Here is a 13812-nt window from a genome sequence, read left to right on the forward strand (position 1 = left end):
AATATTGATTTACACGTGAAATATAATTCCAATCAAATCCTGCGAAAGCTGTCATTTTTAATTCATCCCGGCATTCCGGAGGGAAAACCGCTGGTACGTGTGCGCAACAACTCACAGGCTGAAAACTGAAACTGAAAAAAGTCTCAGAGGAATTCACTTCCATGAATTTCCTTCTTTCAATTTGCCGGCTGGAAAATGCAAATGTTTATTACGACCTTTTAACTGGAAAGTAGAAGATCGCTGAAGTCTGCCAGCGTTAGGGCAGCGTTGCCTCTGAAGTGCACCCGTCAGCAAGGACATTTTAATCAACTGAGGATGTTTATGCTCTTCTAATTAATATGCTGCATATTAATGGAAGATACAGGGAATAAAAATATTTTTGGCATAAAATCCCTTTTGGGCAACCTCACTACATCACACGTACATCTTACTTGCAGCAGGAATTAGCACGTGACAGGTTTGGCTAATAATGCACACAGTATGAGCTTCACTTTTCAGTTTTCATCACCATGACTGAAACATCTCAAGCGATGCTACTGACACACAGACACATATGAGCAAATAATAGGATCTATACACCTAAAGGTCTAAATACAAAAGTCAACATCCCCTCGTTGTGGTGGCTTGTTAAACCTGCTTTTTTCCTTTTTCCATATTATTGTGGATCTTTTATGGTCCCGTCTAGAGATGGGCGGTATGGACTAAAAAATGTATCACGATAATTTCTGGCATTTATCCCGATAACGATAAAAATGATGATAAAAAAAATACCAATTCAACTCCACCTTTGTTACTATAAATCTATCACCCCATTCAGTCTTTGGAGCCAAAACACTGCTCTAAAATAATACTAAATACTACTAAACTACACCAATGGGAGTTTATCTTTCTTTCTTTCTTTCTTTCTTTCTTTCTTTCTTTCTTTCTTTCTTTCTTTCTTTCTTTCTTTCTTTCTTTCTTTCTTTCTTTCTTTCTTTCTTTCTTTTAGGCTAATTTCTTTCTTTCTTTCTTTCTTTCTGACTCCTTTCTTTCTATTTTCTTTCTTTCTTTCTTTTAGGCTAATTTCTTTCTTTCTTTCTTTCTTTCTTTCTTTTAGGATAACTTCTTTCTTTCTTTCTTTCTTTTTTTCTTTCTTTCTTTCTTTCTTTTAGGCTAATTTCTTTCTTTCTTTCTTTCTTTCTTTTAGGATAACTTCTTTCTTTCTTTCTTTCTTTCTTTTAGGCTTCTTTCTTTCTTTTTTTCTTTCTTTCTTTCTTTCTTTCTTTCTTTCTTTCTTTCTTTCTTTTAGGATAACTTCTTTCTTTCTTTCTTTCTTTTTTTCTTTCTTTCTTTCTTTCTTTTAGGCTAATTTCTTTCTTTCTTTCTTTCTTTCTTTTAGGATAACTTCTTTCTTTCTTTCTTTCTTTCTTTTAGGCTTCTTTCTTTCTTTTTTTCTTTCTTTCTTTCTTTCTTTCTTTCTTTCTTTCTTTCTTTCTTTCTTTCTTTCTTTCTGACTCCTTTCTTTCTATTTTCTTTCTTTCTTTCTTTTAGGCTAATTTCTTTCTTTCTTTCTTTCTTTCTTTTAGGCTTCTTTCTTTCTTTTTTTCTTTCTTTCTTTCTTTCTTTCTTTCTGACTCCTTTCTTTCTATTTTCTTTCTTTCTTTCTTTTAGGCTAATTTCTTTCTTTCTTTCTTTCTTTCTTTCTTTCTTTCTTTCTTTCTTTTAGGCTTCTTTCTTTCTTTCTTTTTTTCTTTCTTTCTTTCTTTCTTTCTTTTAGGCTAATTTCTTTCTTTCTTTCTTTCTTTCTTTCTTTCTTTCTTTCTTTCTTTCTTTCTTTCTTTTAGGATAACTTCTTTCTTTCTTTCTTTTAGGCTAATTTCTTCCTTCCTTCCTTCCTTCCTTCCTTCCTTCCTTCCTTCCTTCCTTCCTTCCTTCCTTCCTTCCTTCCTTCCTTCCTTCCTTCCTTCCTTCCTTCCTTCCTTCCTTCCTTCCTTCCTTCCTTCCTTCCATAAATCAGTTTTACACAAAAACATCATCAACAGGAATTTATCGTTTTTACCGTGAGATGACAAATTCTTACCGTGGGGAATTTTTTTGACGGTTTATCGTGAACGGTAAAATATCGCCCATCCCTAGTCCCGTCATCTGTATTCCTCCTTGTTGGTCTCCGTGCTTTGACCTTGAGCTGATGAAACTGTGATTACTAAACTGCTGAATGCCTGTGTGGGTTTTATTGCTTCCACATGCTGAATTGCTTCAGGTGAGGATGGGGCGGCATCGCAGCCCCAAAGTTGGTTTGGTCTTACAGCTTCTGATTCAGCACTAAAGGAAATGACAAAAGAGGCCATTCCTCTGTGGTTTCTAGACGTCTAAACACGTAGAGCACTTGTATGAGGTGCAATTCAAAAACCTCAGTATGTACAGTGGTCAAATCCGGATTACAATAGTAATCAGTAACCCAGAGAGGGGTATTGCTTCAGCCTTTCTAATCTGTGCTTCAGTAAACTGGAGCAAAAACGAGGGATTCTTGATATGATTGGAGATTGGTACAGGGGGGCGTCTAAAACAAACGCTACCGAAAAAATAATTCAGATATCGTTTAATTTTTCTGTTTCAGAGCCAAATTAGAGACAGAGAACTGAAATTAAAATGATGCCTCAGATTCCTTTTTCACTTGATGAACAAAATAATCATATTTGCTTGACTTTTTATTATATTCAAATAGAAAGGCTCTATATTCTTTCCCACTTTTCCTTCATGTATTCCAGGGATTTGTAAGCGAAAGGAACAAGGTCTTAGTTTTTCTGCTCCCTCTTGGTTTAGAAACAGAATAGCCAAAGAACGAGACAAACATGGATTAAAATATAAATAAAACCCACAAACAAAACAAATCAATAGAATGGCCCTTTTTTCTCATCTCCACACAAAAAATGGTAACTTTAGTACATAATCTGTACTATCGAAGAGATTTATGTTGGTCTAGACCAGGGGTCGGCAACCCGCGGCTCTAGAGCCGCATGCGGCTCTTTAGCGCCGCCCTAGTGGCTCCTGGAGCCTTTTCAAAAATGTTTCACCTTTTTTTCCTTTTTTTCCCCTTTTTCTTCTTTTTTTCTTCCTTTTTTCTCTTTTTTTTCTCTTTCTTTTCTCTTTTTTCTCTCTTTCTTTTCTCTTTTTTTCTCTTTTTTTCCATTTTTTCTTTCTTTTCTTTTTTTTTTGCTTTTTTCTTCTTTTTTTCCCTTTTTTCTTCCTTTTTTTCCCTTTCTTTGTCTTTATTTTCTCTTTTTTTCCTCTTTTTTCTCTTTTTTTCCTTTTTTTCTTTCTTTTCTTGTTTTTTTTTCTTTTTTCTTCTTTCTTTCCTTTTTTTCCTCTTTTTTTTCTTCCTTTTTCATTTCCTTTTTAATCTCGACATTTCGGCTTTTTTCTCAACATTTCGACTTTTTTCTCAACATTTGAACTTTTTTCTCGAGATTGTACTTCAACATTAATCTCAACATTTTGTCTTTTTTTCTCTAAATATTGACTTTTTTCTCCACATTTTGACTTTTTTTTCGACATTTCTCCTTTCACCATTTGTCTTCATTCTAAGGTTTATACAAGACCTTTCATTTTTTTGCGGCTCCAGACACATTTGTTTTTTGTGTTTTTGGTCCAATATGGCTCTTTCAACATTTTGGGTTGCCGATCCCTGGTCTAGATGCTAAAAAAAGCAGCAGAATGGCCCTTTTTCTCAATTCCCTTCGACTGACGAATCGGACGTTCTGGATCAGAATCCGACTCCAGCCTTTGGTGGCGTCTGTGGTGTGATGAGCTCAATCCATCTCGCACAGCGGAATGACAAGGTTTCTAAGAAGTGTGATCTCACTCGGGGGGGGGGCTACCCGACACTGAAACCGCAATCTTCCAGAAGAAATACAGAGAAAGAAAGAGGACTGAGGTCTTAACTCCTCCCGCCTGGAGATGTGAACCTTTCTGCAGCTCAATAAGGCTGAATGGCTGAAAATGTTAAGATTATATATGCGGGTTTCTAAAAATGTAACGTGGCAAAGTCTTACTGATGTCATTGGGCTTAACTAAGATCATTTTTAAACGTGTCTTTCTCTTCCCCCACCTCAACCTTTGAGCCTTACAGAGCTTTACATTTCCCTTCTCTCAGCAATCCAAGTTTGTTGCAGTAGAAAAATTGTTCAGGTTCAGGTTCAGGTTACTTTATTGATACCCAAGGGTAAACTGGTTTTGCAGTCGAGAGTTAAACAAGCAGCAGAAAACAGACAATCAGTTCAGGAACAAGACATTTAAGAAGAACACATACACATAAAACAAGAGACAGCTTCGGCTCGACAGAAAGTGCTGCAGTTCATGAAATAAATATAAGAAATAAAAGACATGAGGCTAAAAAAGAATTAAAACACCAAGAGCAAAATGTCCTCCAAGTTAGGAATGGATAAGAGCAATATACATAAACATTGTAAAATACATCGTGCTCCGAAAAGTGACTTGTGCAACTTTTGTGCCAACTACAGCTTGTTCACCAGTGTTACTGCAGCTGGAACAAAGCTGTTTTTATAACGTTTTGTTTTACAAAATGGGACTGACAACCTCCGTCCAGAGGGGAGAAACTGAAATTCACTGTGCAAAGGGTGTAAACTATCATTTAAAATGGTCGTGGCTATCCGCTGTAACTGCCTGGTGTACAGGGAAGAAGGGTTCAGCAAAAACATTGTTCTTTTTAGTTTAAATATTGATAAACTAGCGGACACTAACGTCTGCCCCCTTCCTCTACAGAGAAGGCCTCTGCGGCGAAGCCTCAGGAGCAGGAGGAGGAAATCGACATCGACTTGGAGGCGCCGGAGACGGAGAAGGCAGCGCTCGCCATCCAGAACCAGTTCAGGCGCTTCCAGAAGAAGAAGAAGTAGACTGACTGATCGCATCCGACAAAAAACAAACAAAAAAAACACCCAAAAAAAAAGTGAAAAAGGAAAAAAAAAAGTCAACAAAAAGTATATCTTTTACCAGATGTACAGAAATCCAGCAAAAGATTGCGAGTGCTTTTAGAACGGGGGCGGGGGATCAAATCATTCAGGATTTATTGTCGAATTATGCAAAGTGTCATGAAACGCCTTTTTGCATGAAAGATTGGCTGATATCCCGGATGGAGACGTTGGGAGGGGCACGAATGTGAGAATAATTAGACATACGTAGAAGATTTGGAGTTTATAATCTAGCATGATGAACTACTGTAACCCCCCCGTCACCACATTAACCTTTAAACGTCCCCACCGATCTCCCGCGTGTCCCTCCACGACCCCCAGCAACAATCGCTGAGCCCTTTTCTCTGCCCCCCCCCCATGCATAGACAGCACAAGCCCAGCACACGAGAAGATACGAAAGGAAAACAACTCGCAACAAGCACACGTCCCCTCAGCGTTACCCAAACAAGAATGCACAACGAGAACACGAGCTCCCGCTCCAGTTTCCAGCTTCCTCCTGCTTCCTCTGCTCCTACGAGCCTTTCTTTCTTTCGCTCTCTCTCTCGGCCTCTGCGGGGATGAAAACAACACCGGGGCCACCGTCTCAGGTGTAAAGTCACCTCTTGTGTCGGGGCAGATACTGGATAGCTGCTGCAGCGCCAGGCTGATCTCGCAGGTGACAGGGACGGTGGCCATGGTAACGGGCTGCTGCCTCGCAGCGGCTCCAGGCTCTCCATAAGCTCGATAAGTGGTGGAAAGTACAGGCGCTGCGTGCTCTCAGAAGTCTTTAATACCGCACAACGACGTCGCCGCCGACGTATCGGCGATCAGCCGCCTCCACGCGGAACGGCTGATGCAACCTTTAACGGCCCCCGAGTGACACAAGATACCGTTTATCAATGAGCGCCTCACAACGTGGTGGAAATTCTTTGAAATATTTATAGCAGCTCTTTTTAAAATAACCCTCCAAGTGGGTTTGAATAAAGTATTTGAATAAAGTATTTGACTGAGATCTGATGGCACCGCCTCTGTTCCTGGCAGGCCGAGGATGAGAGGAGCTGATAACTCTGTCCCAGTGTTTGTTTTCTATTAGAGTAAAGGTGGAAAATAGAGGCAGTTGGTCAAGAGCAGGGGTCGGCAACCCGCGGCTCTAGAGCCGCATGCAGCTCTTTAGCGCCGCCCTAGTGGCTCCTGGAGCTTTTTCAAAAATGTTTGACCTTTTTTTCCTTTTTTTTTCTTTTTCTTCTCCTTTCTTCTTTTTTTCTTGTTTTTTTTTCCTTTTTTCTTCCATATTCCTTTCCTTTTTAATCTCGACATTTCAACTTTTTTCTCGAAATTTTGACTTTTTTCTCGACATTTCGACTTTTTTCGCGACATTTCAACTTTTTTCTCAACATTTCGACTTCTTTCTCGAAATTGTACTTCATTATTAATCCCGACCTTTTTGACTTTTTTCTCGAAATTTTTACTTTTTTCTCGACATTTCGACTTTTTTCTCAAAGTTTATACTTTTTTTCTCGACATTTTGACTTTTTTCTCGAAATGCATAATTAAAAAAAAAAAAAATCTTCCCCCAGTTCTAACTAATATAGAAACATGCAGCATGTGTTGCCTTCATTCTAATTCTGATACAAGACTTTTAATTATTTGCGGCTCCAGACATATTTGTTTTTTGTGTTTTTGGTCCAATACGGCTCTTTCAACATTTTGGGTTGCAGACCCCTGGTCAAGAGGATCGGGATGATTTGAGCAAAATATTGTCTTTCTGGTGGAATTGAGGGTTAACAAATTTAATCAGGGCTTCGATATAAAGATTTGGATGAGTTCGGCCTGAAAATGAAACACATTTTGCAACATTTCAACTGAGTGTTGACCATTTGTGGCTAAGAACCGGGCCTTGCTGTGTAGACATGACTCAGTTACAGCACTATGAAGAGTTTGGACATGGTTTTCAAGTGTCATCCAAACTATATTAGGACCAAATGATCTGTGCCGACCTTTCATAGTTTACCTGGTCTAATTACCCAGAGATGGCAGGAGGATGGCCGGGTAAAGTCCAACTGAGTCACCAGTCGCTTCTCCAAAAGGCAAATGCTGTGAGAACGGTGCGTGGAGATGAGCCGGAGGCTTCACACCAAGGTGAGGGGCTGAGCAGTTGAATAAACACAGCAAGAATTACAAGCTAAAGTCGGGACTGGAGCATAGATAATAGATGGCGGTTACTTGCGGCCACCAGCCCCTTTCCCAGCATGGGAGCGGCGTGGCCCGGGGCTGGTTTTGAGTTTCCTGGTGACTCGTGAGGTAACTCAAACCTCCGCATTCTCAGGCAAACGTTTGATAACGACTCGGGGGCCGTTGCCAAATGTGAACACGAGTGCTGTCACCTTAAGGCCGGACGCCTTGCAGCTGCTGCGCAGAGATGGAAAGAAAGAAAGACGCCGGAGGAAGATGGAAACAGTTATAACAAATAACACTATTAATGACAATTGCAAGAGTAACAACATAAGCACAGGACACAATACTCACGTACTGTATATACATCTACCGGAGCAAATACACTTCTTTTCTCCTTTCTCCCCTTTGATGTATGTAGCACACCGAGCTGCTTCTGAAAAGCCAGACTTTCTCTCCGCTGCGTTTAATAATAATCTCACTAATTAATAGAATTATTATTGGAATGTAACCTCTTTTCTATTTCTGGGACAGAAAGCGCCACCGTTCTGTCACAGTTCCTCCGCCGCTTCACTTTTAATCAGATTTGTTTGTGACATCACCTGAGTTTGATGTCTGAGTTCCTGCCTTTGTCCTCTTAACTGGATTCGGCACGGCTTTCAAATAAATGTCAGGCGTACCTCCGAGAATAAAGACTCAGGTGGGTTTGATTTATAGCTGGCGAGGCGGAATAGGAGCAAGAAGGAAGGAAAGAAAAGCAGGTTTGGGTTTGTTTCGGTGTGGAAGTGATACAATGTGAAACAGCCGCATTTAAAAACACCAAATAAGAGTCGACGTCCTTCTCAAACACGCTGTAACAGGCCGAAAAACAGGCCGTAAAACATGCCGCAAATACCAGATTTTGACTCCTGTAATGACCAGAAATCATAATCACAAGTTCTACTTAAATTCTAGTTGGTTATCTTTAGTAAAATCAGGGTTTATACAGCAATCCTTATGTTAAATTTAATACCAATTTAATACCTTTTTCACTACCTTCAGATTTTTTTTTAAAAACTGTCACAACATTAAGTGTTAATCACGGACATTTTAACATTAATACAGATTTTGACCTATAGAACACTATACAGAACAGATTTATAGATTCATTGATGTTGACCAGAAGTTTCACATTTATTTCACTTTGTGAATGACAATAAAATAGACTGCTTAAAATGTAAAAGGTAAAAAATAATACCAATTTAAAAAAAAATAATACCTCTGACAGTGAATTTAACACTTTTAATGGCCTTAAATTTGGCAATTTTCATTTATCACTTTTTAATACTTTTTAAAACCCTGCGGAAACCCTGAAAATAGTAAAACTCCTTTTCTTAATGGCAGTTTTAAACTGAAAATCACAGTAAATGTAGTTTTGTTCAAAGGAGTCAGCTGGATTAAAGCTGCAGGGTACCAGACATTTCTGGATTTCTGTTAGTGTTTTTCTACACCGGTTTGAAGGTTATGCAAGGGTTAAGATTGGGCAGGTGACTGTTGGGGTTGGATCGAGCCACGCCTCGTAAACCGGACCGGTCGTGGTCGTATAGCCGGTTGTCGGGATGAAGCGCGTCCACGTCTGGCGGGCTGTAATTGCGCGGAGGGATTGTCACCGTTCAGAGTCTGTCTGGAGGCTGTAAATAGCTACCTGTCAGATTCTAAAGGATCTTAATGTTGCTTGGCAACAGACTCTGCAGAGGAAAGTAAAGCCGGGCCGGTCGTTTCAATGTTGAAGTGCGACTGTCTGGCGGTAAACCTGGGGGATTTGTGCCGGAGACATCAGCGGGGCGCCGGACTGAAGGTAGCCCTGCAACCACCGCGGCCCCGGGGCTGATATTTACACGATTCTCTGCTTCTGTTGACCTTTAATGGCCTGCACCTCGCTGCTGCCGGCTCTGCCTCCACTCAGGGCCGGTTCTAGAAAATGATGACTAGGGCTGCATCTCAGATCAGAGGGGGTGCACATGCCTGGCACGTTATTCAACACTAAATTATGCATTTTCCCATAATTTCAAGCGGAATGAAACTAGTAAAACAAGAATATTTAAAGTGTATTTCAAATGCTTTATTGCAGCAATATCGCTGCAGAACAAAGAAAATGCTACATTTAGTCTGGGCTACCTCACCCATCAGATAATCTACACTGCAAAAATTCAAAATCTTAACAAGAATATTTGTCTTATTTCTAGTTAAAATGGCTCATTTTTAGTCTAAAAAAATCTTATTACACTTAAAACAAGATTCATCACTGGAAAAAACAACAATTTACACCTGTTTCAAGTAGATTTTCACTTAAAATAAGTAGAAAAATCTGCCAGTGGAACAAGATTTTTTTGCTTGTAATAAGAAGATAAATCTTGTCCCACTGGCAGATTCTTCTACTTATTTCAAGTGAAAATTGACTTGAAACAGGTGAAAATTGTCAAATAACAAGTTATTTTTCTGGTAATTACTCTTGTTTTAAGTGTAATAAGATTTATTGACTAAAAATGAGACATTTTAACTAGAAATAAGACAAATATTCCTGGTAAGATTTTAAGTTTTTGTCAGTTTTTTTTCCCGTCTTTTCAACTGAGCATGCAAACACATAAACGTAAAAATAATAAGGGTGCAATGCATGCTTATGCACCCTCGTAGAACCGGGCCTGCCTCCACTCCAAAGGGGAGAAAGAAGTTTGATTTAAATTCAGCATAAAATGAATAGGAAATGACACACGATAAAGCCATCAGCGACTCAACTTCTCTGTGATTAATCTGCACGTCAAATCTCAAATACAGTCAAGTCCTGTTCCGTCCGCATATGAAGTTTTACCAGAACCAAGCAGGGAAACCTCTGTTCACCTGCGCTAACATAACCACAACCCTTACTAATCCAATAATCTGTTTCTTAAACAGCTGTTATAAACTGTTAATAAGCCATTTGTGCACTTTGCTTCCTCAGCTGCAGATGTAATCACGTGACAAAAAATGCTGCTGCGTTTCATAATGTTCAAAGACGTTTGAGGTTTAGACACAAAGGAATCCTGTTTTTTCTAAGACCCGACGCCAGAGTTTGGGCTGATTTTAGACTTCCTGCTTGCACACACGGCACGTTAGGACGCTGGTCTTTCTTCCTCCATGTTTTTTTTTTATCCTTTCTTTATTAAAGCTGTGTTTCTTGCCTCGCTTTGTTAGTCTGACCTCATTTCACTCCCCCCCCCACCGCCCCCCGAAGGCAACCAAATGCGGGGTTCACCGAGCACAGCTTGTGAACGAGGGAGGAGTGAAGAGCTGGTGCAGCCGGGCGTACGCTTCACCCAGGACGGGTTAAGTAAGGTCCCCGCATCCTCCTCCAGCAAGAGCTCGTCCAGCAGCAGTCCACGCTTTTGTACATAAACCCACACTTAACAGTATCTGTACAGTGTTTCCCCAAAACCCCATGCTTGCTAGCTTAATAGTCCCATTGCTTGCATATGTTTATCTACAGCCACCTCTTATTATGCTTGAGATGAATATAATATACTTGATAGAGAGAAGTAATCGGTGTGGTCTTCTAACAGTGAACATTTGGGCGCAGCTTTCGAGCCTAGAAATGACATCAAAGCCATACTTTAGAGAACAAAAATACTTATATTTAGATAATCTCTTCTTGTACATCCTTGTTTATGTTGCCTGTAGTGCCGTGAGACAATAGCGAAACAAATAAGTCATCTCCCAGGCCACAAACAGCATCTTTTCCTGTGGATCATAGTGAATTCTTCGACTGCATTTATGACACCGGTGTATGCAGAGTAGTACACGCCCATTTTGGAGATGATTGTAAGTGCAAAACATGGCACTGAGGTGTTCTCTTGCTCTTCACTGTGTGGCCACTCAGTGACCACGGTCCTTTCAGGGAGGCATCTGCCAATCAGGAAGCTCTACAGGGCCCCGCCCCTCAACCCACTGTAATTCCAACTGCCTCATCACCTCCGACGACTTGGTTGACGCTTAATTTATTACCGCTTCATTGACTTACGTTCCCGTGACTTCTGTGGATGACTTTGTTGTTGTGAACTTCTCCACCTATTTTGTTTTTTTCTAGATGTGAAGGCATGTGAAATTCATATTTGTATTTGTTTTAGACAACCACCTCCCATCTGTGAATTTTGACATTTAAATCTATGATGTGTTGTTGGACTTTCAGAAATGATGGCAAAAGGGGGAAAATGCACAAAAATAGCCCCTGTATTGTGTTTTCGGCACTAATAAAATTTGCTGCCTATTGCTTTGAAATCAAATTTGCACGTGTGGCTTGTTTTTTTTGTTTTTTTTTTAAACGCACCCACCAGTAATAGCACAAAGTCATCTGTCAGTTCTAGTAAACAAATCCAAATTTCAGATGAAATTTCAGTTGATTAAAGGAGATCTCTGAGCGGGACCTTCAGGGGATGCTGGCGTTGCTCTGAGCCCCCCTAAGAGGAGCTAGTTTCAATCTGCTCCCCCTCTGGGTGCTGTTCCAGTTCAAACAGGCTTGTGAAAGACACAATATAACATGCTTTGCTCATTACAGAGCTGGAATTGAGGAATTTGGAGCACTCAATTATCCACAGGGTAAATAGGACGCCACGTCTTTGCATATCCCCTTGACACAAATTGTTTAAATTACACATCAGGAAAAGCATACGATATTGCTTTAAGTGTGGCTGTATTAAACAAACAAACCAAAAAACAGGGAGAAAACGGCAGATTACAAAACATACATGGCTTTCAGTGTCATTAAAACACATGGAAATGTAAAAAAATGTAATGTTTAGAGGCAAGATCAGATCATACGGCATCAGGCGAGATGAGATCACATCTGAAAGCAGAGGAGATAATACTGCCAACATCTGTGCATCTCTGTGCACGGCTGTTCATGCAAAATATGGTTTTAAGAAAATCCCAGATTGGCCCCAATATACATGCTCTCATGTCTCAATTACACACACAAAAAAAAAAAATATGATGTGAAAGGGACAAAAGCTGTGGGATGTAAAAAAAAAAAAAAAAAAGGAGCATTACCTGATGCAGATATTACAGAGCAAGAATTAACTAGAGGTGATTCGCTATCCTCATCCAGGAAATGCACTCTCACAGAGGGAGAGAGAGAAAGAGAAAGAGAGGGGACATAATTCAACAGGCAACATCTGCACAAACTGAGCACTTCCTGTGAGTGAAGCACTGCAGTGCTGTGGCTGTAAATCATCAACGCGTGTCGCCAGGGAAGCTGCAGAATACAAAGAATGCACCGTCACACATACAAGCTTGTTACTGATTCTCTGGATACACATAAGACTGAACGTGGTCATTTTTGCATAGTGGACTAAGCTTTGCATATATGAAAATCTTCATCTGCACGTGAGGTGGTATGAAAGGACGTATACTTGAGTGCTGGAAGCCTCTACCAGCTCAAAACCTCTACCTTGTGGGACTATCCCTTCTCATTTCATGCTGCGTTTGCTCTACCTAGTATTCGACATGAAGCTGTGCAGCATCTTTAAGAGGCAGGACCATCCAGAAGAGACGGCTTTAGAGGTAAAGTTGCTTTCGTCAAAGAAAATTATGACTAAATATCATCGTCAATGAACCTTTATCGCCTGAGGAAAACAAGACGAGACGTAACGAAAATGCTAACCATAATTAAATATAAAAAAATTCTGTTTTTTTTTTCTTGGTTTTTTTTTCATGTTTTTTTTTCTGTATGCTCGAAATAAAGATTTCAATCAAAATGATAACAATAATTAAATATATAATGCAATATCGTAGACGAATAAACGAGACTAAAATGTAGATTACAAAATAAAAACTCTGCTAAAATGTGTCTTCATTTTCGTTGACCAAAACGAGACAAGACGTAATGTTCTACCAAAGATCCTTAATGTCCATGTTTTCAGTAGTTTCCTCTGGTTTAGTTCTGCTGCTGGTGACGTCACGTCCTCAATCCCAGTCGCACCCGTGGGGAATCAGATCCAGAAGATGCAGCTGCAGAGTTAGAGGCTGATGCCGTTAACGCAGAGCTCTAAGTTCACGTCAATTAAAAACAAAGTTACATAGAAAAACGCGGGGATCTGCTCTGGGGCTGGAAGAAGAAGAAGAAGATCCATCTTTGGATACACTTTCCTACATAGACGTGGAAAAGAAAACCCAATGTGTCGTTGAAAAAGAAAAAGACGGGGAGAAATGCAGAAAAATAAATATGTTGTAAACTCAAATTAGAGTCTTCTGTATCTGGAGTGAATGTATTCTTGAGTCTATAAGGTAACAACAATAATATAAGAATAATATAACCTTGTTTGAATTGTAAAGTGGGTTTAGCTAAATACAAACTTTGACTAAAACTAGACTAAAATGGTCCTGGACAATTCTGACTAAAATAAGACTAAAGTGCTCAGACTTTTAGTCGACTGAAAGTTGACACGAGTATGAAAGTGACTAAAACTAATACAAACTAAAATGATAGCTTGACCCAAAGACTAGACTCAAACTAAAATTGAAACAGGCTGCCAAGAACAACACTGTTTAGTGGCGTCTGATCCACGCCTTACAACCGTCCACGTGGTCAGAAAAGCAGCTGTTGCACAGCGTCTCAAGTGTTATTATTATCAAAGCGTGTCACGGAAATTTCATGAAGCACTTTGGAAACTTGTCAACAGAAGGT

Source organism: Cololabis saira, chromosome 20 (genome assembly GCF_033807715.1).
Source record: "Cololabis saira isolate AMF1-May2022 chromosome 20, fColSai1.1, whole genome shotgun sequence".
In the NCBI taxonomy this organism is placed as follows: domain Eukaryota; kingdom Metazoa; phylum Chordata; class Actinopteri; order Beloniformes; family Belonidae; genus Cololabis; species Cololabis saira.